The 25,591-nt window shown below is 33.4% G+C and overlaps 14 non-coding genes across 14 annotated transcripts; all 14 read left to right on the forward strand.

The window, feature by feature from the left end:
* Positions 1-1,218: 1,218 nt before the first annotated feature.
* Positions 1,219-1,291, forward strand: TRNAT-CGU (transfer RNA threonine (anticodon CGU)). The gene has a single exon. It is a non-coding gene; the product is annotated as a tRNA-Thr (tRNA).
* Positions 1,292-1,721: 430 nt separating this feature from the next.
* TRNAT-AGU (transfer RNA threonine (anticodon AGU)) lies at positions 1,722-1,795 on the forward strand. Its single transcript has one exon. It is a non-coding gene; the product is annotated as a tRNA-Thr (tRNA).
* A 1,948-nt stretch (positions 1,796-3,743) lies between these two features.
* TRNAT-AGU (transfer RNA threonine (anticodon AGU)) lies at positions 3,744-3,817 on the forward strand. Its single transcript has one exon. It is a non-coding gene; the product is annotated as a tRNA-Thr (tRNA).
* Positions 3,818-5,766: 1,949 nt separating this feature from the next.
* Positions 5,767-5,840, forward strand: TRNAT-AGU (transfer RNA threonine (anticodon AGU)). The gene has a single exon. It is a non-coding gene; the product is annotated as a tRNA-Thr (tRNA).
* A 4,825-nt stretch (positions 5,841-10,665) lies between these two features.
* On the forward strand, positions 10,666-10,739 carry TRNAT-AGU (transfer RNA threonine (anticodon AGU)). Its single transcript has one exon. It is a non-coding gene; the product is annotated as a tRNA-Thr (tRNA).
* Positions 10,740-12,187: 1,448 nt separating this feature from the next.
* TRNAT-CGU (transfer RNA threonine (anticodon CGU)) lies at positions 12,188-12,260 on the forward strand. Its single transcript has one exon. It is a non-coding gene; the product is annotated as a tRNA-Thr (tRNA).
* Positions 12,261-12,690: 430 nt separating this feature from the next.
* Positions 12,691-12,764, forward strand: TRNAT-AGU (transfer RNA threonine (anticodon AGU)). The gene has a single exon. It is a non-coding gene; the product is annotated as a tRNA-Thr (tRNA).
* Positions 12,765-14,716: 1,952 nt separating this feature from the next.
* TRNAT-AGU (transfer RNA threonine (anticodon AGU)) lies at positions 14,717-14,790 on the forward strand. The gene has a single exon. It is a non-coding gene; the product is annotated as a tRNA-Thr (tRNA).
* A 1,448-nt stretch (positions 14,791-16,238) lies between these two features.
* TRNAT-CGU (transfer RNA threonine (anticodon CGU)) lies at positions 16,239-16,311 on the forward strand. The gene has a single exon. It is a non-coding gene; the product is annotated as a tRNA-Thr (tRNA).
* Positions 16,312-16,741: 430 nt separating this feature from the next.
* TRNAT-AGU (transfer RNA threonine (anticodon AGU)) lies at positions 16,742-16,815 on the forward strand. Its single transcript has one exon. It is a non-coding gene; the product is annotated as a tRNA-Thr (tRNA).
* Positions 16,816-18,767: 1,952 nt separating this feature from the next.
* On the forward strand, positions 18,768-18,841 carry TRNAT-AGU (transfer RNA threonine (anticodon AGU)). The gene has a single exon. It is a non-coding gene; the product is annotated as a tRNA-Thr (tRNA).
* A 1,948-nt stretch (positions 18,842-20,789) lies between these two features.
* Positions 20,790-20,863, forward strand: TRNAT-AGU (transfer RNA threonine (anticodon AGU)). Its single transcript has one exon. It is a non-coding gene; the product is annotated as a tRNA-Thr (tRNA).
* Positions 20,864-22,810: 1,947 nt separating this feature from the next.
* TRNAT-AGU (transfer RNA threonine (anticodon AGU)) lies at positions 22,811-22,884 on the forward strand. Its single transcript has one exon. It is a non-coding gene; the product is annotated as a tRNA-Thr (tRNA).
* A 1,947-nt stretch (positions 22,885-24,831) lies between these two features.
* On the forward strand, positions 24,832-24,905 carry TRNAT-AGU (transfer RNA threonine (anticodon AGU)). The gene has a single exon. It is a non-coding gene; the product is annotated as a tRNA-Thr (tRNA).
* Positions 24,906-25,591: the final 686 nt, after the last annotated feature.

The raw sequence follows: 25,591 nt of genomic DNA on the forward strand, positions 1-25,591 counted from the left end.
TGATGTATTCCTCTACAATTATTATTTGTAAAGCACTCAAAAATGTAATCTACTTTTATAAGTACTTGTTAACTAAAATGTAGGTATTCTTGTTAAGTGATGGGGAATCCTTTTTTGTTCAACGTTTCACCACAGATAAAGAAGACTGCACTAAAGGCACTGAGGACAAGTCATCTCCACTAAGTCAGTTATTCAATATTTGTAAGATAAGTAGGTGCTGTTGTTTAGTGGTCAAAGCTCCTGTCTCATAACTAGGATGTCCTGTGTTTAAATTCCAGCAACAATTTAGATTTAGTCCAAACTTTTAAAATTCAATTTCTTCAAGTAAACGTTTTTAAAAACAAGAGTAGTGTTCTGTTGACTTTAGAATGCTTGATCTCCAAATGAAACAAACACTTGGTGTTTTGCAGAATTCGAAAGTAATACCATAAATGAATAGGGCAAAAGAGAATGTCAAAGAAAAGGAAAGAGACGACAAATAAATTAAGAGTTCAATTTAACCAATGCATTTTACTCACAACACATAATTCAATCTTCTATAAGTAGGGTAAGTCACTCATTAAGGAAGTATTCTTAAATAAATTTGATCTTCTCACCTATAGAGTTTGACAACAGAGTTGTATCAACTTAGAAAATAAAATAAAAAAAAACAGATTTCTACTGCACTCCATTCTACTAGCAATTGCAGTAAACTTCGACATGAAAGGTCTCTGGCTTAGTTGCTTTGACTGCCCGTCTAATAAACAGGAGATCCTGAGTTCAAATATCCACAACACCGTGCTCTTTTTCATAGTTAAATAACAGATTATTTTCATTAGATGATCCTTTGATATAATGTTAAAATGAAAAATTTGAGTAACTTACTATTGAACAGTTCATCTAAATACTAAGTAAAATTCAGAGTATTTTTGAGATGACAGAAGCAAGACTGTGAATGTAAAATGAAGGGTATATCAAAGAGGAAGATAAATATAAAATAAAGTGCTAGAGTTGAAGAAGAAAAGTGATACAATCCTCTACAATAATATTTTGTGAGCCACTGAAAAATGTAGTCTACTTTTATGAATACTTTTTAACTAAATCTTAGGTACTCTTCTTAAGTGATGGGGAATTCTTTTATGTTTAACGTAATAACACAGATAAAAAAAGACTCCACAGCAGGTATTGAAAAGCAATAATGGCAACTAAGTCAGTTATTCAATCATTTTAAGAGTAAGAGGTGCTGTGGCTTAGTGGTTAAAGTGCCTGTCTCGTAAACAGGAAATCCTGAGTTCAAATCTCAGCAGCACCTCAGTTTTGCTCCAAACTTATAGAATTGAATTTTTTCAAGTAAATATTAAATACAGTTTCAAAACAAGAGTAGTGTCCTGTTCACTTTAGAAAGCTTCATCTCATAATGAAAAAAGCACTTGGTATTTTGCAGAATTTCAAAGCAATGCAATGAATGAATAAGGGAAATGAAAATTATAACAAAGAGGAAAGAAAGAAAATTCAATTTAGAGTTGAATTTTTGTAATGCATTTCACTCACAAGACATAATTCAATATTATAAAAGAATGGTAAACCACCTCTTAAGGAAGAATTTTTAGATAAATAAATTTAGTGTTCTCACCTATAGTGTTTAAGAAGAGAGTTGTGGGAACTTAGAAAATAAAATGAAAAATAAAATGATTTCTATGTCACTCCATTCAGCTAACTATTCCAGTGACGTTTGTCAAGCAGGTGCTGTGGCTTAGCTGGTTAAAGCGCCTGTCTAGTAAACAGGAGATCCTGAGTTCAAATCTCAGCAGCACCTTGCTATTTTTATTCTTAAATTACAGATCAGTTTCCTTAGATACTCTCTGATACAATTAAAAAATGAAAAATCTGAGTCATCTTACTAATAGACAGTTCATCTTATTATTAAATAAAATTCAGAGAATTTTCATGGTAACAGAAGCAAAACTTTGAATGTAAAATGAAGAGTAAATCAAATAGCAAGGTATATATGAACTAAAACCTTAGAGTTGAAGACAACTGATGTATTCCTCTACAATTATTATTTGTAAACCACTCAAAAATGTAATCTACTTTTATAAGTACTTGTTAACTAAAATGTAGGTATTCTTGTTAAGTGATGGGGAATCCTTTTTTGTTCAACGTTTCACCACAGATAAAGAAGACTGCACTAAAGGCACTGAGGACAAGTCATCTCCACTAAGTCAGGTATTCAATATTTGTAAGATAAGTAGGTGCTGTTGTTTAGTGGTCAAAGATCCTGTCTCATAACTAAGATGTCCTGTGTTTAAATTCCAGCAACAATTTAGATTTAGTCCAAACTTTTAAAATTCAATTTCTTCATGTAAACGTTCAAAAAAGTTTAAAAACAAGAGTAGTGTTGTGTTGACTTTAGAATGCTTGATCTCCAAATGAAACAAACACTTGGTGTTTTGCAGAATTCGAAAGTAATACCATAAATGAATAGGGGAAAAGAGAATGTCAAAGAAAAGGAAAGAGACGACAAATAAATTAAGAGTTCAATTTAACCAATGCATTTTACTCACAACACATAATTCAATCTTCTATAAGTAGGGTAAGTCACTCATTAAGGAAGTATTCTTAAATAAATTTGATCTTCTCACCTATAGAGTTTGACAACAGAGTTGTATCAACTTAGTAATGAAAATAAAAAAAAAACAGATTTCTACTGCACTCCATTCTACTAGCAATTGCAGTAAACTTTGTCATGAAAGTTCTCTGGCTTAGTTGCTTTGACTGCCCGTCTACTAAACAGGAGATCCTGAATTCAAATCTCCACAACACCGTGCTCTTTTTCATAGTTAAATAACAGATTATTTTCATTAGATGATCCTTTGATATAATGTTAAAATGAAAAATTTGAGTAACTTACTATTGAACAGTTCATCTTAATACTAAATAAAATTCCGAGTATTTTCGAGATGACAGAAGCAAGACTGTGAATGTAAAATGAAGGGTATATAAAAGAGGAAGATAAATATAAAATAAAGTGCTAGAGTTGAAGAAGAAAAGTGATACAATCCTCTACAATAATAATTTGTGAGCCACTGAAAAATGTAGTCTACTTTTATGAATACTTTTTAACTAAATCTTAGGTACTCTTCTTAAGTGATGGGGAATTCTTTTATGTTTAACGTAATAACACAGATAAAAAAAGACTCCACAGAAGGTATTGAAAAGCAATAATGGCAACTAAGTCAGTTATTCATTCATTTTAAGAGTAAGAGGTGCTGTGGCTTAGTGGTTAATGCACCTGTCTTGTAAACAGAAAATCCTGAGTTCAAATCTCAGCACCATCTCAGTTTTGCTCCAAACTTATAGAATTGAATTTTTTCAAGTAAATATTAAATACAGTTTCAAAACAAGAGTAGTGTCCTGTTCACTTTAGAATGCTTCATCTCATAATGAAAAAAGCACTTGGTATTTTGCAGAATTTCAAAGCAATGCAATGAATGAATAAGGGAAATGAGAATTATAACAAAGAGGAAAGAGAAGAAAATTCAATTTAGAGTTGAATTTTTGTAATGCATTTCACTCACAAGACATAATTCAATATTCTAAAAGAACGGTAAGCCACCTCTTAAGGAAGAATTTTTAAATAAATTTAGTGTTCTCACCTATAGTGTTTAAGAAGAGAGTTGTGGGAACTTAGAAAAGAAAATGAAAAAAAAATGATTTCTATTTCACTCCATTCAGCTAACTATTCCAGTGACGTTTGTCAAACAAGTCCTGTGGCTTAGCTGGTTAAAGCACCTGTCTAGTAAACAGGATATCCTGAGTTCAAATCTCAGCAGCACTTTAATATTTTTATTCTTAAATTACTGATCAGTTTCCTTAGATACTCTCTGATACAATTAAAAAATGAAAAATCTGAGTCATCTTACTAATAGACAGTTCATCTTAATATTAAATAAAATTCAGAGAATTTTCATGGTAACAGAAGCAAAACTTTGAATGTAAAATGAAGAGTAAATCAAATAGCAAGGTATATATGAACTAAAACCTTAGAGTTGAAGACTACTGATGTATTCCTCTACAATTATTATTTGTAAACCACTCAAAAATGTAATCTACTTTTATAAGTACTTGTTAACTAAAATGTAGGTATTCTTGTTAAGTGATGGGGAATCCTTTTTTGTTCAACGTTTCACCACAGATAAAGAAGACTGCACTAAAGGCACTGAGGACAAGTCATCTCCACTAAGTCAGTTATTCAATATTTGTAAGATAAGTAGGTGCTGTTGTTTAGTGGTCAAAGCTCCTGTCTCATAACTAGGATGTCCTGTGTTTAAATTCCAGCAACAATTTAGATTTAGTCCAAACTTTTAACATTCAATTTCTTCAAGTAAACGTTCAATAAAGCTTAAAAACAAGAGTAGTGTTCTGTTGACTTTAGAATGCTTGATCTCCAAATGAAACAAACACTTGGTGTTTTGCAGAATTCGAAAGTAATACCATAAATGAATAGGGGAAAAGAGAATGTCAAAGAAAAGGAAAGAGACGACAAATAAATTAAGATTTCAATTTAACCAATGCATTTTACTCACAACACATAATTCAATCTTCTATAAGTAGGGTAAGTCACTCATTAAGGAAGTATTCTTAAATAAATTTGATTTTCTCACCTATAGAGTTTGACAACAGAGTTGTATCAACTTAGAAAATAAAATAAAAAAAGAACAGATTTCTACTGCACTCCATTCTACTAGCAATTGCAGTAAACTTTGTCATGCAAGTTCTCTGGCTTAGTTGCTTTGACTGCCCGTCTAATAAACAGGAGATCCTGAGTTCAAATCTCCACAACGCCGTGCTCTTTTTCATAGTTAAATAACAGATTATTTTCATTAGATGATCATTTGATATAATGTTAAAATGAAGAATTTGAGTAACTTACTATTGAACAGTTCATCTTAATACTACATAAAATTCCGAGTATTTTCGAGATGACAGAAGCAAGACTGTGAATGTAAAATGAAGGGTATATCAAAGAGGAAGATAAATATAAAATAAAGTGCTAGAGTTGAAGAAGAAAAGTGATACAATCCTCTACAATAATAATTTGTGAGCCACTGAAAAATGTAGTCTACTTTTATGAATACTTTTTAACTAAATCTTAGGTACTCTTCTTAAGTGATGGGGAATTCTTTTATGTTTAACGTAATAACACAGATAAAAAAAGACTCCACAGAAGGTATTGAAAAGCAATAATGGCATCTAAGTCAGTTATTCAATCATTTTAAGAGTAAGAGGTGCTGTGCCTTAGTGGTTAAAGCGCCTGTTTCGTAACAGGAACTCTTGAGTTCAAATCTCAGCAGCACCTCAGTTTTGCTCCAAACTTCTAGAATTTAATTTTTTCAAGTAAATATTAAATACAGTTTCAAAACAAGAGTAGTGTCCTGTTCACTTTAGAATGCTTCATCTCATAATGAAAAAAGCACTTGGTATTTTGCAGAATTTCAAAGCAATGCAATGAATGAATAAGGGAAATGAGAATTATAACAAAGAGGAAAGAGAAGAAAATTCAATTTAGAGTTGAATTTTTGTAATGCATTTCACTCACAAGACATAATTCAATATTCTAAAAGAACGGTAAGCCACCTCTTAAGGAAGAATTTTTAAATAAATTTAGTGTTCTCACCTATAGTGTTTAAGAAGAGAGTTGTGGGAACTTAGAAAAGAAAATGAAAAAAAAAAATGATTTCTATTTCACTCCATTCAGCTAACTATTCCAGTGAAGTTTGTCAAGCAGGTTCTGTGGCTTAGCTGGTTAAGGCGCCTGTCTAGTAAACAGGAGATCCTGAGTTCAAATCTCAGCGGCACCTTGATATTTTTATTCTTAAATTACAGATCAGTTTCCTTAGATACTCTCTGATACAATTAAAAAATGAAAAATCTGAGTCATCTTCCTAATAGACAGTTCATCATAATATTAAATAAAATTCAGAGAATTTTCATGGTAACAGAAGCAAAACTTTGAATGTAAAATGAAGAGTAAATCAAATAGCAAGGTATATATGAACTAAAACCTTAGAGTTGAAGATAACTGATGTATTCCTCTACAATTATTATTTGTAAACCACTCAAAAATGTAATCTACTTTTATAAGTACTTGTTAACTAAAATGTAGGTATTCTTGTTAAGTGATGGGGAATCCTTTTTTGTTCAACATTTCACCACAGATAAAGAAGACTGCACTAAAGGCACTGAGGACAAGTCATCTCCACTAAGTCAGTTATTCAATATTTGTAAGATAAGTAGGTGCTGTTGTTTAGTGGTCAAAGCTCCTGTCTCATAACTAGGATGTCCTTTGTTTAAATTCCAGCAACAATTTAGATTTAGTCCAAACTTTTAAAATTCTATTTCTTCAAGTAAACGTTCAATAAAGCTTAAAAACAAGAATATTGTTCTGTTGACTTTAGAATGCTTGATCTCTAAATGAAACAAAAACTTGGTGTTTTGCAGAATTCGAAAGTTATACTGTTGGACTTTTGGCCATACGCATGGTCATCCCTAGTCTTTTTGCCTCCTTCCTCCTGGTTTTTCTGACCTTTCGCTGTTGGCTCTAGGACTCTGAGCACTTTATCACTGCTGACCAGTGTTAAAGTGCAGGTGCTCTCCCATCTAAAGTTGGTATGATTGGCTTATACCTGATTGGCATATTTAATTTACCTATAAGTCCCTCGTACAGTGGTATCTCTATACCCAGGGCCTGTAAATTAAATACTACTAGTGGGCCTGCAGCGCTGCTTGCGCCACCCACTGAAGTAGACTTTCAAACCTGTCTCAGGCCTGCTAGCGCAGGGCCTGTGTGCGCAGTTTTCTGCCACAGGGACCTGGCATCTAAATTTACTTGCCAGGCCCAGAACTCCCCTTTTACTACATGTAAGTCACCCCTAAAGTACGCCCTGTGGGCAGGGTGCCATGTATGTAGAAAGGCAGGACATGTGCCATATTGCATGGCCTGTCCTGGTAGGGACAAACAGCCTAACTTGGTGTCTCACTGCTGTGAGTGCTGCCTTCTCATAGGATTGCATTAGAAATGCCCTGCCTTATGTGTAGGGGTATTGTCTGATTTATGAGGGCTAGCGTAGGCGTGTTTGGTATGGTTGTGATGGTGATAATAAATACTGCTTACTGGTGTGGGTGTATTTTTTATTACTATCACAGAAATGCCACTTCTAGAAAGTGCGCATTTATCTGTGCTTATGATTCTGGTGTTTTGCAGCTTGACTCCAATCCACGTCTGGGCAGAGTGACAGTTGGGGCTTTGTGCATACTTTTCAGACAGCCTGTACACAGGGAGGGTGGAGGTGTCACTGAGGTGCATCTACATACTGAATAGTCTTCCTGGGCTGAGAGAAGGGAGAGGCGGGGCACACCTACATTTGTAAAGGCTGTGCCCTGGCCTCACACAATAGGGTCGTTAACCCCCCACTGATGTTTGGAGCCTGTGCTGAAAGGAGAGAGGGGGCACTCCCAGAACCAGTTGTAACTGGCTGGAACCTCCTCTCCCTACCACTGTAAAACACTGTAAGAACTGACTATAAGTACAGGGGAATTTTCCCCACAATTTGAACATTCTTGGAACTTGGAACTGGACACAGAACGCTGATGAATGGACTCACCAGGAAACCGCCATGGACTGCTGCTGCTGTGCTGACCTGTGACCTGCCTGGTCACTAGGAGGAACTGCCACCATCTGCACCCCTTGTGCTGGCCTGTAGCTGGGCCCACCAGCCCTGTGCTCCTTCTTGCTTAGTTGTTCCCAGGGGCAGGGTGCTGTGGCCCCTGACCCCTGCAACGATCTTTTACATCCTTGCCCAGGATGTTTTAAGGGAAAAAGGCTTCTTTTAAATGGGTGAAGCTGCTGAGGTGCTAGCGCGCTTTGAAGGCGCTTTTCTTGGACTACAGGAAATCACCGCCGCAGCCCGGGCTTTTAATGGTGCCCTCGCGCTGTCTGGAGCGCGTTTCGGCTACAAAGAAAATCACCGCCGCAGCCCGGGTAGGGCTGTCTGTTTAAAGCGCGAGGATCGCGCTGACTTTAGTGCCCCCGGGGCACTGCACGGAGTAAAGGAAGGAGCTATCACGCTCCTATCGTGCTCCCGGGGGACGCGCGCTTTGTGGAGCGCCCCCGGGGCACCAGCAGGCCCCACCTGGGGCCGCAACGTCATCCGAGGGAGAGGAGGACGCCTCTCCCTCCCTCACAGGAGTCCCGGAGGCAGAGGGAGAGGAGGACGCCTCTCCTCCCTTGCAGGAGTCCCGGAGGACTCTCCTGCCATTTCGGGCCGGGCGGCAGCCTCACTGGAGGCTCGCCCTGGCCACCGGCTCTTTTGTTGGCCCCCGCGTGGGCCAGTAGCATTATAACTGGGAGTCTCCCCGGTGCGAGGGCCAGTATAGGCCCCGGGAGACCCCAGGAGTTAGCGGGTCCCCGGTGGGGCCCGCGTTTCACCCAGGAGGGGGTGCGAGGCGCCCCCCTCCACCTTCAAGGATTTCCCTGACTTGGGCCCCCCCCTGGAGAGGGCCGGTGGAGGCCCAGGGGGCCCCCCAATGATCCCGGGTCCCAGAAGGGGCCCGGCCAGGAATCAGAGAGGGTGCGTGCTGCCCCTCTCTATCTGCCAAGTCTAGGGAGGCCCCCGTTTTGCGCAGAAGAGCGCCGGGGGCCCCATTATTCGTTTTGGGCACTGGAGGTGCCTTTTCATCATTTTTCAGGTACTTTAAAACGGACTAATGTAACGTTGATTTAAAGTTCTTTTTACAGACTTTGTAATTATGTTATATTGCCTGCCTGTCCTATGATGTGTTTACATATGTGTGCACATGTTCCTTTTATGGGCATGACTTGCTAATATGTTTGCTTAACTTGCCATAGGTTTTCTAATGTTCCTACTATGGGCGTTTTATGATATGCTTATGACAAGTGTTCCAATGTGATAACGTGTTTCCTGACTACTGCTTATGTTGCAGAATACTGAGTAACCTGTGTGTTATGTGTGACTACTGCTAGTTTGCAGAGTAATTAATGTGTAACGTGTTCTGACAACTGCTAAGGTAGCAGGATAGTACTGTTATGTGATGTTGGTCTAATAATTACGTTGTGTACAATACAGTGTATTTTCATATAATCTGGTGTTGTGTTTCCTTTGTGGTGGGGATATTGCGTCACATGTATGTGTGTGTTGTGCAAACGCTTTACGCATTGCCTCCGGGTTAAGCCTGACTGCTCGTGCCAAGCTACCAAGGGGGTGAGCAGGGGTTATCTTGGACGTGTAACTCCCTTGCCCTGACTAGAGTGGGTAAGTTCTGCCTGGCTGAGGTGCATACCCTAGCCAACCAGAAACCCCATTTCTAACATATACAATAAATTAATAGGGGAAAAGAGAATGTCAAAGAAAAGGAAAGAGACGACAAATAAATTAAGAGTTCAATTTAACCAATGCATTTTACTCACAACACATAATTCAATCTTCTATAAGTAGGGTAAGTCACTCATTAAGGAAGTATTCTTAAATAAATGTGATTTTCTCAGCTATAGAGTTTGACAACAGAGTTGTATCAACTTAGTAATGAAAATAAAAAAAAACAGATTTCTACTGCACTCCATTCTACTAGCAATTGCAGTAAACTTTGTCATGAAAGTTCTCTGGGTTAGTTGCTTTGACTACTCGTCTACTAAACAGGAGATCCTGAATTCAAATCTCCACAACACCGTGCTCTTTTTCATAGTTAAATAACAGATTATTTTCATTAGATGATCCTTTGATATAATGTTAAAATCAAGAATTTGAGTAACTTACTATTGAACAGTTCATCTTAATACTAAATAAAATTCTGAGTATTTTCGAGATGACAGAAGCAAGACTGTGAATGTAAAATGAAGGGTATATCAAAGAGGAAGATAAATATAAAATAAAGTGCTAGAGTTGAAGAAGAAAAGTGATACAATCCTCTACAATAATAATTTGTGAGCCACTGAAAAATGTAGTCTACTTTTATGAATACTTTTTAACTAAATCTTAGGTACTCTTCTTAAGTGATGGGGAATTCTTTTATGTTTAACGTAATAACACAGATAAAAAAAGACTCCACAGAAGGTATTGAAAAGCAATAATGGCAACTAAGTCAGTTATTCAATCATTTTAAGAGTAAGAGGTGCTGTGACTTAGTAGTTAAAGCGCCTCTCTCATAAACGGGAAATCCTGAGTTCAGATCTCAGCAGCCCCTCAGTTTTGCTCCAAACTTATAGAATTGAATTTTTTCAAGTAAATATTAAATACAGTTTCAAAACAAGAGTAGTGTCCTGTTCACTTTAGAATGCTTCATCTCATAATGAAAAAAGCAATTGGTATTTTGCAGAATTTCAAAGCAATGCAATGAATGAATAAGGGAAATGAGAATTATAACAAAGAGGAAAGAGAAGAAAATTCAATTTAGAGTTGAATTTTTGTAATGCATTTCACTCACAAGACATAATTCAATATTCTAAAAGAACGGTAAGCCACCTCTTAAGATAGAATTTTTAAATAAATTTAGTGTTCTCACCTATAGTGTTTAAGAAGAGAGTTGTGGGAACTTAGAAAAGAAAATGAAAAAAAAATGATTTCTATTTCACTCCATTCAGCTAACTATTCCAGTGACGTTTGTCAAGCAGGTTCTGTGGCTTAGCTGGTTAAAGCGCCTGTCTAGTAAACAGGAGATCCAGAGTTCAAATCTCAGCAGCACCTTGATATTTTTATTCTTAAATTACAGATCAGTTTCCTTAGATTCTCTCTGATACAATTAAAAAATGAAAAATCTGAGTCATCTTACTAATAGACAGTTCATCTTAATATTAAATAAAATTCAGTGAATTTTCATGGTAACAGAAGCAAAACTTTGAATGTAAAATGAAGAGTAAATCAAATAGCAAGGTATATATGAACTAAAACCTTAGAGTTGAAGAAAACTGATGTATTCCTCTACAATTATTATTTGTAAACCACTCAAAAATGTAATCTACTTTTATAAGTACTTGTTAACTAAAATGTAGGTATTCTTGTTAAGTGATGGGGAATCCTTTTTTGTTCAACATTTCACCACAGATAAAGAAGACTGCACTAAAGGCACTGAGGACAAGTCATCTCCACTAAGTCAGTTATTCAATATTTGTAAGATAAGTAGGTGCTGTTGTTTAGTGGTCAAAGCTCCTGTCTCATAACTAGGATGTCCTGTGTTTAAATTCCAGCAACAATTTAGATTTAGTCCAAACTTTTAAAATTCAATTTCTTCAAGTAAACGTTCAAAAAAGTTTAAAAACAAGAGTAGTGTTCTGTTGACTTTAGAATGCTTGATCTCCAAATGAAACAAACACTTGGTGTTTTGCAGAATTCGAAAGTAATACCATAAATGAATAGGGGAAAAGAGAATGTCAAAGAAAAGGCAAGAGACGACAAATAAATTAAGAGTTCAATTTAACCAATGCATTTTACTCACAACACATAATTCAATCTTCTATAAGTAGGGTAGGTCACTCATTAAGGAAGTATTCTTAAATAAATTTGATTTTCTCACCTATAGAGTTTGACAACAGAGTTGTATCAACTTAGAAAATAAAATAAAAAAAAACAGATTTCTACTGCACTCCATTCTACTAGCAATTGCAGTAAACTTTGTCATGAAAGTTCTCTGGCTTTGTTGCTTTGACTGCCCGTCTAATGAACAGGAGATCCTGAGTTCAAATATCCACCACACCGTGCTCTTTTTCATAGTTAAATAACAGATTATTTTCATTAGATGATCCTTTGATATAATGTTAAAATGAAAAATTTGAGTAACTTACTATTGAACAGTTCATCTTAATACTAAATAAAATTCTGAGTATTTTCGAGATGACAGAAGCAAGACTGTGAATGTAAAATGAAGGGTATATCAAAGAGGAAGATAAATATAAAATAAAGTGCTAGAGTTGAAGAAGAAAAGTGATACACTCCTCTACAATAATAATTTGTGAGCCACTGAAAAATGGAGTCTACTTTTATGAATACTTTTTAACTAAATCTTAGGTACTCTTCTTAAGTGATGGGGATTTTTTTTATGTTTAACGTAATAACACAGATAAAAAAAGACTCCACAGAAGGTATTGAAAAGCAATAATGGCAACTAAGTCAATTATTCAATCATTTTGAGAGTAAGAGGTGCTGTGGCTTAGTGGTTAAAGCGCCTGTCTCGTAAACTGGAAATCCTGAGTTCAAATCTCAGCAGCACCTCAGTTTTGCTCCAAACTTATAGAATTGAATTTTTTCAAGTAAATATTAAATACAGTTTCAAAACAAGAGTAGTGTCCTGTTCACTTTAGAATGCTTCATCTCATAATGAAAAATGCACTTGGTATTTTGCAGAATTTCAAAGCAATGCAATAAATGAATAAGGGAAATGAGAATTATAACAAAGAAGAAAGAAAGAAAATTCAATTTAGAGTTGAATTTTTGTAATGCATTTCACTCACAAGACATAATTCAATATTCTAAAAGAACGGTAAATCACCTCTTAAGGAAGAATTTTTAGATAAATAAATTTAGTGTTCTCACCTATAGTGTTTAAGAAGAGAGTTGTGGGAACTTAGAAAAGAAAATGAAAAATAAAATGATTTCTATGTCACTCCATTCAGCTAACTATTCCAGTGATGTTTGTCAAGCAGGTGCTGTGGCTTAGCTGGTTAAAGCGCCTGTCTAGTAAACAGGAGATCCTGAGTTCAAATCTCAGCAGCACCTTGATATTTTTATTCTTAAATTACAGATCAGTTTCGTTAGATACTCTCTGATACAATTAAAAAATGAAAAATCTGAGTCATCTTACTAATAGACAGTTCATCTTAATATTAAATAAAATTCAGAGAATTTTCATGGTAACAGAAGCAAAACTTTGAATGTAAAATGAAGAGTATATCAAATAGCAAGGTATATATGAACTAAAACCTTAGAGTTGAAGACAACTGATGTATTCCTCTACAATTATTATTTGTAAACCACTCAAAAATGTAATCTACTTTTATAAGTACTTGTTAACTAAAATGTAGGTATTCTTGTTAAGTGATGGGGAATCCTTTTTTGTTCAACGTTTCACCACAGATAAAGAAGACTGCACTAAAGGCACTGAGGACAAGTCATCTCCACTAAGTCAGTTATTCAATATTTGTAAGATAAGTAGGTGCTGTTGTTTAGTGGTCAAAGCTCCTGTCTCATAACTAGGATGTCCTGTGTTTAAATTCCAGCAACAATTTAGATTTAGTCCAAACTTTTAAAATTCAATTTCTTCAAGTAAACGTTCAAAAAAGTTTAAAAACAAGAGTAGTGTTCTGTTGACTTTAGAATGCTTGATCTCCAAATGAAACAAACACTTGGTGTTTTGCAGAATTCGAAAGTAATACCATAAATGAATAGGGGAAAAGAGAATGTCAAAGAAAAGGAAAGAGACGACAAATAAATTAAGAGTTCAATTTAACCAATGCATTTTACTCACAACACATAATTCAATCTTCTATAAGTAAGGTAAGTCACTCATTAAGGAAGTATTCTTAAATAAATTTGATCTTCTCACCTATAGAGTTTGATAACAGAGTTGTATCAACTTAGTAATGAAAATAAAAAAAAAACAGATTTCTACTGCACTCCATTCTACTAGCAATTGCAGTAAATTTTGTCATGAAAGTTCTCTGGCTTAGTTGCTTTGACTGCCCGTCTACTAAACAGGAGATCCTGAATTCAAATCTCCACAACACAGTGCTCTTTTTCATAGTTAAATAACAGATTATTTTCATTAGATGATCCTTTGATATAATGTTAAAATGAAAAATTTGAGTAACTTACTATTGAACAGTTCATCTTAATACTAAATAAAATTCTGAGTATTTTCGAGATGACAGAAGCAAGACTGTGAATGTAAAATGAAGGGTATATCAAAGAGGAAGATAAATATAAAATAAAGTGCTAGAGTTGAAGAAGAAAAGTGATACAATCCTCTACAATAATAATTTGTGAGCCACTGAAAAATGTAGTCTACTTTTATGAATACTTTTTAACTAAATTTTTGGTACTCTTCTTAAGTGATGGGGAATTCTTTTATGTTTAACGTAATAACACAGATAAAAAAAGACTCCACAGAAGGTATTGAAAAGCAATAATGGCAACTAAGTCAGTTATTCATTCATTTTAAGAGTAAGAGGTGCTGTGGCTTAGTGGTTAATGCACCTGTCTCGTAAACAGAAAATCCTGAGTTCAAATCTCAGCTGCATCTCAGTTTTGCTCCAAACTTATAGAATTGAATTTTTTCAAGTAAATATTAAATACAGTTTCAAAACAAGAGTAGTGTCCTGTTCACTTTAGAATGCTTCATCTCATAATGAAAAAAGCACTTGGTATTTTGCAGAATTTCAAAGCAATGCAATGAATGAATAAGGGAAATGAAAATTATAACAAAGAGGAAAGAAAGAAAATTCAATTTAGAGTTGAATTTTTGTAATGCATTTCACTCACAAGACATAATTCAATATTATAAAAGAATGGTAAACCACCTCTTAAGGAAGAATTTTTAGATAAATAAATTTAGTGTTCTCACCTATAGTGTTTAAGAAGAGAGTTGTGGGAACTTAGAAAATAAAATGAAAAATAAAATGATTTCTATGTCACTCCATTCAGCTAAGTATTCCAGTGACGTTTGTCAAGCAGGTGCTGTGGCTTAGCTGGTTAAAGCGCCTGTCTAGTAAACAGGAGATCCTGAGTTCAAATCTCAGCAGCACCTTGATATTTTTATTCTTAAATTACAGATCAGTTTCCTTAGATACTCTCTGATAGAATTAAAAAATGAAAAATCTGAGTCATCTTACTAATAGACAGTTCATCTTATTATTAAATAAAATTCAGAGAATTTTCATGGTAACAGAAGCAAAACTTTGAATGTAAAATGAAGAGTAAATCAAATAGCAAGGTATATATGAACTAAAACCTTAGAGTTGAAGAAAACTGATGTATTCCTCTACAATTATTATTTGTAAACCACTCAAAAATGTAATCTACTTTTATAAGTACTTGTTAACTAAAATGTAGGTATTCTTGTTAAGTGATGGGGAATCCTTTTTTGTTCAACATTTCACCACAGATAAAGAAGACTGCACTAAAAGCACTGAGGACAAGTCATCTCCACTAAGTCAGTTATTCAATATTTGTAAGATAAGTAGGTGCTGTTGTTTAGTGGTCAAAGCTCCTGTCTCATAACTAGGATGTCCTGTGTTTAAATTCCAGCAACAATTTAGATTTAGTCCAAACTTTTAAAATTCAATTTCTTCAAGTAAACGTTCAAAAAAGTTTAAAAACAAGAGTAGTGTTCTGTTGACTTTAGAATGCTTGATCTCCAAATGAAACAAACACTTGGTGTTTTGCAGAATTCGAAAGTAATACCATAAATGAATAGGGGAAAAGAGAATGTCAAAGAAAAGGCAAGAGACGACAAATAAATTAAGAGTTCAATTTAACCAATGCATTTTACTCACAACACATAATTCAATCTTCTATAAGTAGGGTAGGTCACTCATTAAGGAAGTATTCTTAAATAAATTTGATTTTCTCACCTATAGAGTTTGACAACAGAGTTGTATCAACTTAGAAAATAAAATAAAAAAAAACAGATTTCTACTGCACTCCATTCTACTAGCAATTGCAGTAAACTTTGTCATGAAAGTTCTCTGGCTTTGTTGCTTTGACTGCCCGTCTAATGAACAGGAGATCCTGAGTTCAAATATCCACCACACCGTGCTCTTTTTCATAGTTAAATAACAGATTATTTTCATTAGATGATCCTTTGATATAATGTTAAAATGAAAAATTTGAGTAACTTACTATTGAACAGTTCATCTTAATACTAAATAAAATTCTGAGTATTTTCGAGATGACAGAAGCAAGACTGTGAATGTAAAATGAAGGGTATATCAAAGAGGAAGATAAATATAAAATAAAGTGCTAGAGTTGAAGAAGAAAAGTGATACACTCCTCTACAATAATAATTTGTGAGCCACTGAAAAATGGAGTCTACTTTTATGAATACTTTTTAACTAAATCTTAGGTACTCTTCTTAAGTGATGGGGATTTTTTTTATGTTTAACGTAATAACACAGATAAAAAAAGACTCCACAGAAGGTATTGAAAAGCAATAATGGCAACTAAGTCAATTATTCAATCATTTTGAGAGTAAGAGGTGCTGTGGCTTAGTGGTTAAAGCGCCTGTCTCGTAAACAGGAAATCCTGAGTTCAAATCTCAGCAGCACCTCAGTTTTGCTCCAAACTTATAGAATTGAATTTTTTCAAGTAAATATTAAATACAGTTTCAAAACAAGAGTAGTGTCCTGTTCACTTTAGAATGCTTCATCTCATAATGAAAAATGCACTTGGTATTTTGCAGAATTTCAAAGCAATGCAATAAATGAATAAGGGAAATGAGAATTATAACAAAGAAGAAAGAAAGAAAATTCAATTTAGAGTTGAATTTTTGTAATGCATTTCACTCACAAGACATAATTCAATATTCTAAAAGAACGGTAAATCACCTCTTAAGGAAGAATTTTTAGATAAATAAATTTAGTGTTCTCACCTATAGTGTTTAAGAAGAGAGTTGTGGGAACTTAGAAAAGAAAATGAAAAATAAAATGATTTCTATGTCACTCCATTCAGCTAACTATTCCAGTGATGTTTGTCAAGCAGGTGCTGTGGCTTAGCTGGTTAAAGCGCCTGTCTAGTAAACAGGAGATCCTGAGTTCAAATCTCAGCAGCACCTTGATATTTTTATTCTAAAATTACAGATCAGTTTCGTTAGATACTCTCTGATACAATTAAAAAATGAAAAATCTGAGTCATCTTACTAATAGACAGTTCATCTTAATATTAAATAAAATTCAGAGAATTTTCATGGTAACAGAAGCAAAACTTTGAATGTAAAATGAAGAGTATATCAAATAGCAAGGTATTTATGAACTAAAACCTTAGAGTTGAAGACAACTGATGTATTCCTCTACAATTATTATTTGTAAACCACTCAAAAATGTAATCTACTTTTATAAGTACTTGTTAACTAAAATGTAGGTATTCTTGTTAAGTGATGGGGAATCCTTTTTTGTTCAACGTTTCACCACAGATAAAGAAGACTGCACTAAAGGCCCTGAGGACAAGTCATCTCCACTAAGTCAGTTATTCAATATTTGTAAGATAAGTAGGTGCTGTTGTTTAGTGGTCAAAGCTCCTGTCTCATAACTAGGATGTCCTGTGTTTAAATTCCAGCAACAATTTAGATTTAGTCCAAACTTTTAAAATTCAATTTCTTCAAGTAAACGTTCAAAAAAGTTTAAAAACAACAGTAGTGTTCTGTTGACTTTAGAATGCTTGATCTCCAAATGAAACAAACACTTGGTGTTTTGCAGAATTCGAAAGTAATACCATAAATGAATAGGGGAAAAGAGAATGTCAAAGAAAAGGAAAGAGACGACAAATAAATTAAGAGTTCAATTTAACCAATGCATTTTACTCACAACACATAATTCAATCTTCTATAAGTAAGGTAAGTCACTCATTAAGGAAGTATTCTTAAATAAATTTGATCTTCTCACCTATAGAGTTTGACAACAGAGTTGTATCAACTTAGTAATGAAAATAAAAAAAAAACAGATTTCTACTGCACTCCATTCTACTAGCAATTGCAGTAAACTTTGTCATGAAAGTTCTCTGGCTTAGTTGCTTTGACTGCCCGTCTACTAAACAGGAGATCCTGAATTCAAATCTCCACAACACCGTGCTCTTTTTCATAGTTAAATAACAGATTATTTTCATTAGATGATCCTTTGATATAATGTTAAAATGAAAAATTTGAGTAACTTACTATTGAACAGTTCATCTTAATACTAAATAAAATTCCGAGTATTTTCGAGATGACAGAAGCAAGACTGTGAATGTAAAATGAAGGGTATATCAAAGAGGAAGATAAATATAAAATAAAGTGCTAGAGTTGAAGAAGAAAAGTGATACAATCCTCTACAATAATAATTTGTGAGCCACTGAAAAATGTAGTCTACTTTTATGAATACTTTTTAACTAAATCTTAGGTACTCTTCTTAAGTGATGGGGAATTCTTTTATGTTTAACGTAATAACACAGATAAAAAAAGACTCCACAGAAGGTATTGAAAAGCAATAATGGCAACTAAGTCAGTTATTCATTCATTTTAAGAGTAAGAGGTGCTGTGGCTTAGTGGTTAATGCACCTGTCTCGTAAACAGAAAATCCTGAGTTCAAATCTCAGCTGCATCTCAGTTTTGCTCCAAACTTATAGAATTGAATTTTTTCAAGTAAATATTAAATACAGTTTCAAAACAAGAGTAGTGTCCTGTTCACTTTAGAATGCTTCATCTCATAATGAAAAAAGCACTTGGTATTTTGCAGAATTTCAAAGCAATGCAATGAATGAATAAGGGAAATGAAAATTATAACAAAGAGGAAAGAAAGAAAATTCAATTTAGAGTTGAATTTTTGGAATGCATTTCACTCACAAGACATAATTCAATATTATAAAAGAATGGTAAACCACCTCTTAAGGAAGAATTTTTAGATAAATAAATTTAGTGTTCTCACCTATAGTGTTTAAGAAGAGAGTTGTGGGAACTTAGAAAATAAAATGAAAAATAAAATGATTTCTATGTCACTCCATTCAGCTAACTATTCCAGTGACGTTTGTCAAGCAGGTGCTGTGGCTTAGCTGGTTAAAGCGCCTGTCTAGTAAACAGGAGATCCTGAGTTCAAATCTCAGCAGCACCTTGATATTTTTATTCTTAAATTACAGATCAGTTTCCTTAGATACTCTCTGATAGAATTAAAAAATGAAAAATCTGAGTCATCTTACTAATAGACAGTTCATCTTATTATTAAATAAAATTCAGAGAATTTTCATGGTAACAGAAGCAAAACTTTGAATGTAAAATGAAGAGTAAATCAAATAGCAAGGTATATATGAACTAAAACCTTAGAGTTGAAGACAACTGATGTATTCCTCTACAATTATTATTTGTAAACCACTCAAAAATGTAATCTACTTTTATAAGTACTTGTTAACTAAAATGTAGGTATTCTTGTTAAGTGATGGGGAATCCTTTTTTGTTCAACGTTTCACCACAGATAAAGAAGACTGCACTAAAGGCACTGAGGACAAGTCATCTCCACTAAGTCAGGTATTCAATATTTGTAAGATAAGTAGGTGCTGTTGTTTAGTGGTCAAAGATCCTGTCTCATAACTAGGATGTCCTGTGTTTAAATTCCAGCAACAATTTAGATTTAGTCCAAACTTTTAAAATTCAATTTCTTCATGTAAACGTTCAAAAAAGTTTAAAAACAAGAGTAGTGTTGTGTTGACTTTAGAATGCTTGATCTCCAAATGAAACAAACACTTGGTGTTTTGCAGAATTCGAAAGTAATACCATAAATGAATAGGGGAAAAGAGAATGTCAAAGAAAAGGAAAGAGACGACAAATAAATTAAGAGTTCAATTTAACCAATGCATTTTACTCACAACACATAATTCAATCTTCTATAAGTAGGGTAAGTCACTCATTAAGGAAGTATTCTTAAATAAATTTGATCTTCTCACCTATAGAGTTTGACAACAGAGTTGTATCAACTTAGTAATGAAAATAAAAAAAAAACAGATTTCTACTGCACTCCATTCTACTAGCAATTGCAGTAAACTTTGTCATGAATGTTCTCTGGCTTAGTTGCTTTGACTGCCCGTCTACTAAACAGGAGATCCTGAATTCAAATCTCCACAACACCGTGCTCTTTTTCATAGTTAAATAACAGATTATTTTCATTAGATGATCCTTTGATATAATGTTAAAATGAAAAATTTGAGTAACTTACTATTGAACAGTTCATCTTAATACTAAATAAAATTCCGAGTATTTTCGAGATGACAGAAGCAAGACTGTGAATGTAAAATGAAGGGTATATCAAAGAGGAAGATAAATATAAAATAAAGTGCTAGAGTTGAAGAAGAAAAGTGATACAATCCTCTACAATAATAATTTGTGAGCCACTGAAAAATGTAGTCTACTTTTATGAATACTTTTTAACTAAATCTTAGGTACTCTTCTTAAGTGATGGGGAATTCTTTTATGTTTAACGTAATAACACAGATAAAAAAAGACTCCACAGAAGGTATTGAAAAGCAATAATGGCAACTAAGTCAGTTATTCATTCATTTTAAGAGTAAGAGGTGCTGTGGCTTAGTGGTTAATCCACCTGTCTCGTAAACAGAAAATCCTGAGTTCAAATCTCAGCAGCATCTCAGTTTTGCTCCAAACTTATAGAATTGAATTTTTTCAAGTAAATATTAAATACAGTTTCAAAACAAGAGTAGTGTCCTGTTCACTTTAGAATGCTTCATCTCATAATGAAAAAAGCACTTGGTATTTTGCAGAATTTCAAAGCAATGCAATGAATGAATAAGGGAAATGAGAATTATAACAAAGAGGAAAGAGAAGAAAATTCAATTTAGAGTTGAATTTTTGTAATGCATTTCACTCACAAGACATAATTCAATATTCTAAAAGAACGGTAAGCTACCTCTTAAGGAAGAATTTTTTAATAAATTTAGTGTTCTCACCTATAGTGTTTAAGAAGAGAGTTGTGGGAACTTAGAAAAGAAAATGAAAAAAAAATGATTTCTATTTCACTCCATTCAGCTAACTATTCCAGTGAAGTTTGTCAAACAAGTCCTGTGGCTTAGCTGGTTAAAGCACCTGTCTAGTAAACAGGATATCCTGAGTTCAAATCTCAGCAGCACCTTAATATTTTTATTCTTAAATTACTGATCAGTTTCCTTAGATACTCTCTGATACAATTAAAAAATGAAAAATCTGAGTCATCTTACTAATAGACAGTTCATCTTAATATTAAATAAAATTCAGAGAATTTTCATGGTAACAGAAGCAAAACTTTGAATGTAAAATGAAGAGTAAATCAAATAGCAAGGTATATATGAACTAAAACCTTAGAGTTGAAGACTACTGATGTATTCCTCTACAATTATTATTTGTAAACCACTCAAAAATGTAATCTACTTTTATAAGTACTTGTTAACTAAAATGTAGGTATTCTTGTTAAGTGATGGGGAATCCTTTTTTGTTCAACGTTTCACCACAGATAAAGAAGACTGCACTAAAGGCACTGAGGACAAGTCATCTCCACTAAGTCAGTTATTCAATATTTGTAAGATAAGTAGGTGCTGTTGTTTAGTGGTCAAAGCTCCTGTCTCATAACTAGGATGTCCTGTGTTTAAATTCCAGCAACAATTTAGATTTAGTCCAAACTTTTAACATTCAATTTCTTCAAGTAAACGTTCAATAAAGCTTAAAAACAAGAGTAGTGTTCTGTTGACTTTAGAATGCTTGATCTCCAAATGAAACAAACACTTGGTGTTTTGCAGAATTCGAAAGTAATACCATAAATGAATAGGGGAAAAGAGAATGTCAAAGAAAAGGAAAGAGACGACAAATAAATTAAGATTTCAATTTAACCAATGCATTTTACTCACAACACATAATTCAATCTTCTATAAGTAGGGTAAGTCACTCATTAAGGAAGTATTCTTAAATAAATTTGATTTTCTCACCTATAGAGTTTGACAACAGAGTTGTATCAACTTAGAAAATAAAATAAAAAAAAACAGATTTCTACTGCACTCCATTCTACTAGCAATTGCAGTAAACTTTGTCATGAAAGTTCTCTGGGTTAGTTGCTTTGACTACTCGTCTACTAAACAGGAGATCCTGAATTCAAATCTCCACAACACCGTGCTCTTTTTCATAGTTAAATAACAGATTATTTTCATTAGATGATCCTTTGATATAATGTTAAAATCAAGAATTTGAGTAACTTACTATTGAACAGTTCATCTTAATACTAAATAAAATTCTGAGTATTTTCGAGATGACAGAAGCAAGACTGTGAATGTAAAATGAAGGGTATATCAAAGAGGAAGATAAATATAAAATAAAGTGCTAGAGTTGAAGAAGAAAAGTGATACAATCCTCTACAATAATAATTTGTGAGCCACTGAAAAATGTAGTCTACTTTTATGAATACTTTTTAACTAAATCTTAGGTACTCTTCTTAAGTGATGGGGAATTCTTTTATGTTTAACGTAATAACACAGATAAAAAAAGACTCCACAGAAGGTATTGAAAAGCAATAATGGCAACTAAGTCAGTTATTCAATCTTTTTAAGAGTAAGAGGTGCTGTGGCTTAGTAGTTAAAGCGCCTCTCTCATAAACAGGAAATCCTGAGTTCAGATCTCAGCAGCCCCTCAGTTTTGCTCCAAACTTATAGAATTTAATTTTTTCAAGTAAATATTAAATACAGTTTCAAAACAAGAGTAGTGTCCTGTTCACTTTAGAATGCTTCATCTCATAATGAAAAAAGCAATTGGTATTTTGCAGAATTTCAAAGCAATGCAATGAATGAATAAGGGAAATGAGAATTATAACAAAGAGGAAAGAGAAGAAAATTCAATTTAGAGTTGAATTTTTGTAATGCATTTCACTCACAAGACATAATTCAATATTCTAAAAGAACGGTAAGCCACCTCTTAAGATAGAATTTTTAAATAAATTTAGTGTTCTCACCTATAGTGTTTAAGAAGAGAGTTGTGGGAACTTAGAAAAGAAAATGAAAAAAAAATGATTTCTATTTCACTCCATTCAGCTAACTATTCCAGTGACGTTTGTCGAGCAGGTTCTGTGGCTTAGCTGGTTAAAGCGCCTGTCTAGTAAACAGGAGATCCAGAGTTCAAATCTCAGCAGCACCTTGATATTTTTATTCTTAAATTACAGATCAGTTTCCTTAGATACTCTCTGATACAATTAAAAAATGAAAAATCTGAGTCATCTTACTAATAGACAGTTCATCTTAATATTAAATAAAATTCAGTGAATTTTCATGGTAACAGAAGCAAAACTTTGAATGTAAAATGAAGAGTAAATCAAATAGCAAGGTATATATGAACTAAAACCTTAGAGTTGAAGAAAACTGATGTATTCCTCTACAATTATTATTTGTAAACCACTCAAAAATGTAATCTACTTTTATAAGTACTTGTTAACTAAAATGTAGGTATTATTGTTAAGTGATGGGGAATCCTTTTTTGTTCAACATTTCACCACAGATAAAGAAGACTGCACTAAAGGCACTGAGGACAAGTCATCTCCACTAAGTCAGTTAACCAATATTTGTAAGATAAGTAGGTGCTGTTGTTTAGTGGTCAAAGCTCCTGTCTCATAACTAGGATGTCCTTTGTTTAAATTCCAGCAACAATTTAGATTTAGTCCAAACTTTTAAAATTCTATTTCTTCAAGTAAACGTTCAATAAAGCTTAAAAACAAGAATAGTGTTCTGTTGACTTTAGAATGCTTGATCTCTAAATGAAACAAAAACTTGGTGTTTTGCAGAATTCGAAAGTTATACCATAAATGAATAGGGGAAAAGAGAATGTCAAAGAAAAGGAAAGAGACGACAAATAAATTAAGAGTTCAATTTAACCAATGCATTTTACTCACAACACATAATTCAATCTTCTATAAGTAGGGTAAGTCACTCATTAAGGAAGTATTCTTAAATAAATGTGATTTTCTCAGCTATAGAGTTTGACAACAGAGTTGTATCAACTTAGTAATGAAAATAAAAAAAAACAGATTTCTACTGCACTCCATTCTACTAGCAATTGCAGTAAACTTTGTCATGAAAGTTCTCTGGGTTAGTTGCTTTGACTACTCGTCTACTAAACAGGAGATCCTGAATTCAAATCTCCACAACACCGTGCTCTTTTTCATAGTTAAATAACAGATTATTTTCATTAGATGATCCTTTGATATAATGTTAAAATCAAGAATTTGAGTAACTTACTATTGAACAGTTCATCTTAATACTAAATAAAATTCTGAGTATTTTCGAGATGACAGAAGCAAGACTGTGAATGTAAAATTAAGGGTATATCAAAGAGGAAGATAAATATAAAATAAAGTGCTAGAGTTGAAGAAGAAAAGTGATACAATCCTCTACAATAATAATTTGTGAGCCACTGAAAAATGTAGGCTACTTTTATGAATACTTTTTAACTAAATCTTAGGTACTCTTCTTAAGTGATGGGGAATTCTTTTATGTTTAACGTAATAACACAGATAAAAAAAGACTCCACAGAAGGTATTGAAAAGCAATAATGGCAACTAAGTCAGTTATTCAATCTTTTTAAGAGTAAGAGGTGCTGTGGCTTAGTAGTTAAAGCGCCTCTCTCATAAACGGGAAATCCTGAGTTCAGATCTCAGCAGCCCCTCAGTTTTGCTCCAAACTTATAGAATTGAATTTTTTCAAGTAAATATTAAATACAGTTTCAAAACAAGAGTAGTGTCCTGTTCACTTTAGAATGCTTCATCTCATAATGAAAAAAGCAATTGGTATTTTGCAGAATTTCAAAGCAATGCAATGAATGAATAAGGGAAATGAGAATTATAACAAAGAGGAAAGAGAAGAAAATTCAATTTAGAGTTGAATTTTTGTAATGCATTTCACTCACAAGACATAATTCAATATTCTAAAAGAACGGTAAGCCACCTCTTAAGATAGAATTTTTAAATAAATTTAGTGTTCTCACCTATAGTGTTTAAGAAGAGAGTTGTGGGAACTTAGAAAAGAAAATGAAAAAAAAATGATTTCTATTTTACTCCATTCAGCTAACTATTCCAGTGACGTTTGTCAAGCAGGTTCTGTGGCTTAGCTGGTTAAAGCGCCTGTCTAGTAAACAGGAGATCCAGAGTTCAAATCTCAGCAGCACCTTGATATTTTTATTCTTAAATTACAGATCAGTTTCCTTAGATACTCTCTGATACAATTAAAAAATGAAAAATCTGAGTCATCTTACTAATAGACAGTTCATCTTAATATTAAATAAAATTCAGTGAATTTTCATGGTAACAGAAGCAAAACTTTGAATGTAAAATGAAGAGTAAATCAAATAGCAAGGTATATATGAACTAAAACCTTAGAGTTGAAGAAAACTGATGTATTCCTCTACAATTATTATTTGTAAACCACTCAAAAATGTAATCTACTTTTATAAGTACTTGTTAACTAAAATGTAGGTATTATTGTTAAGTGATGGGGAATCCTTTTTTGTTCAACATTTCACCACAGATAAAGAAGACTGCACTAAAGGCACTGAGGACAAGTCATCTCCACTAAGTCAGTTATTCAATATTTGTAAGATAAGTAGGTGCTGTTGTTTAGTGGTCAAAGCTCCTGTCTCATAACTAGGATGTCCTGTGTTTAAATTCCAGCAACAATTTAGATTTAGTCCAAACTTTTAAAATTCAATTTCTTCAAGTAAACGTTCAAAAAAGTTTAAAAACAAGAGTAGTGTTCTGTTGACTTTAGAATGCTTGATCTCCAAATGAAACAAACACTTGGTGTTTTGCAGAATTCGAAAGTAATACCATAAATGAATAGGGGAAAAGAGAATGTCA

This window comes from Pleurodeles waltl, chromosome 8, assembly GCF_031143425.1.
Source record: "Pleurodeles waltl isolate 20211129_DDA chromosome 8, aPleWal1.hap1.20221129, whole genome shotgun sequence".
NCBI classification, from domain to species: Eukaryota; Metazoa; Chordata; class Amphibia; order Caudata; family Salamandridae; genus Pleurodeles; species Pleurodeles waltl.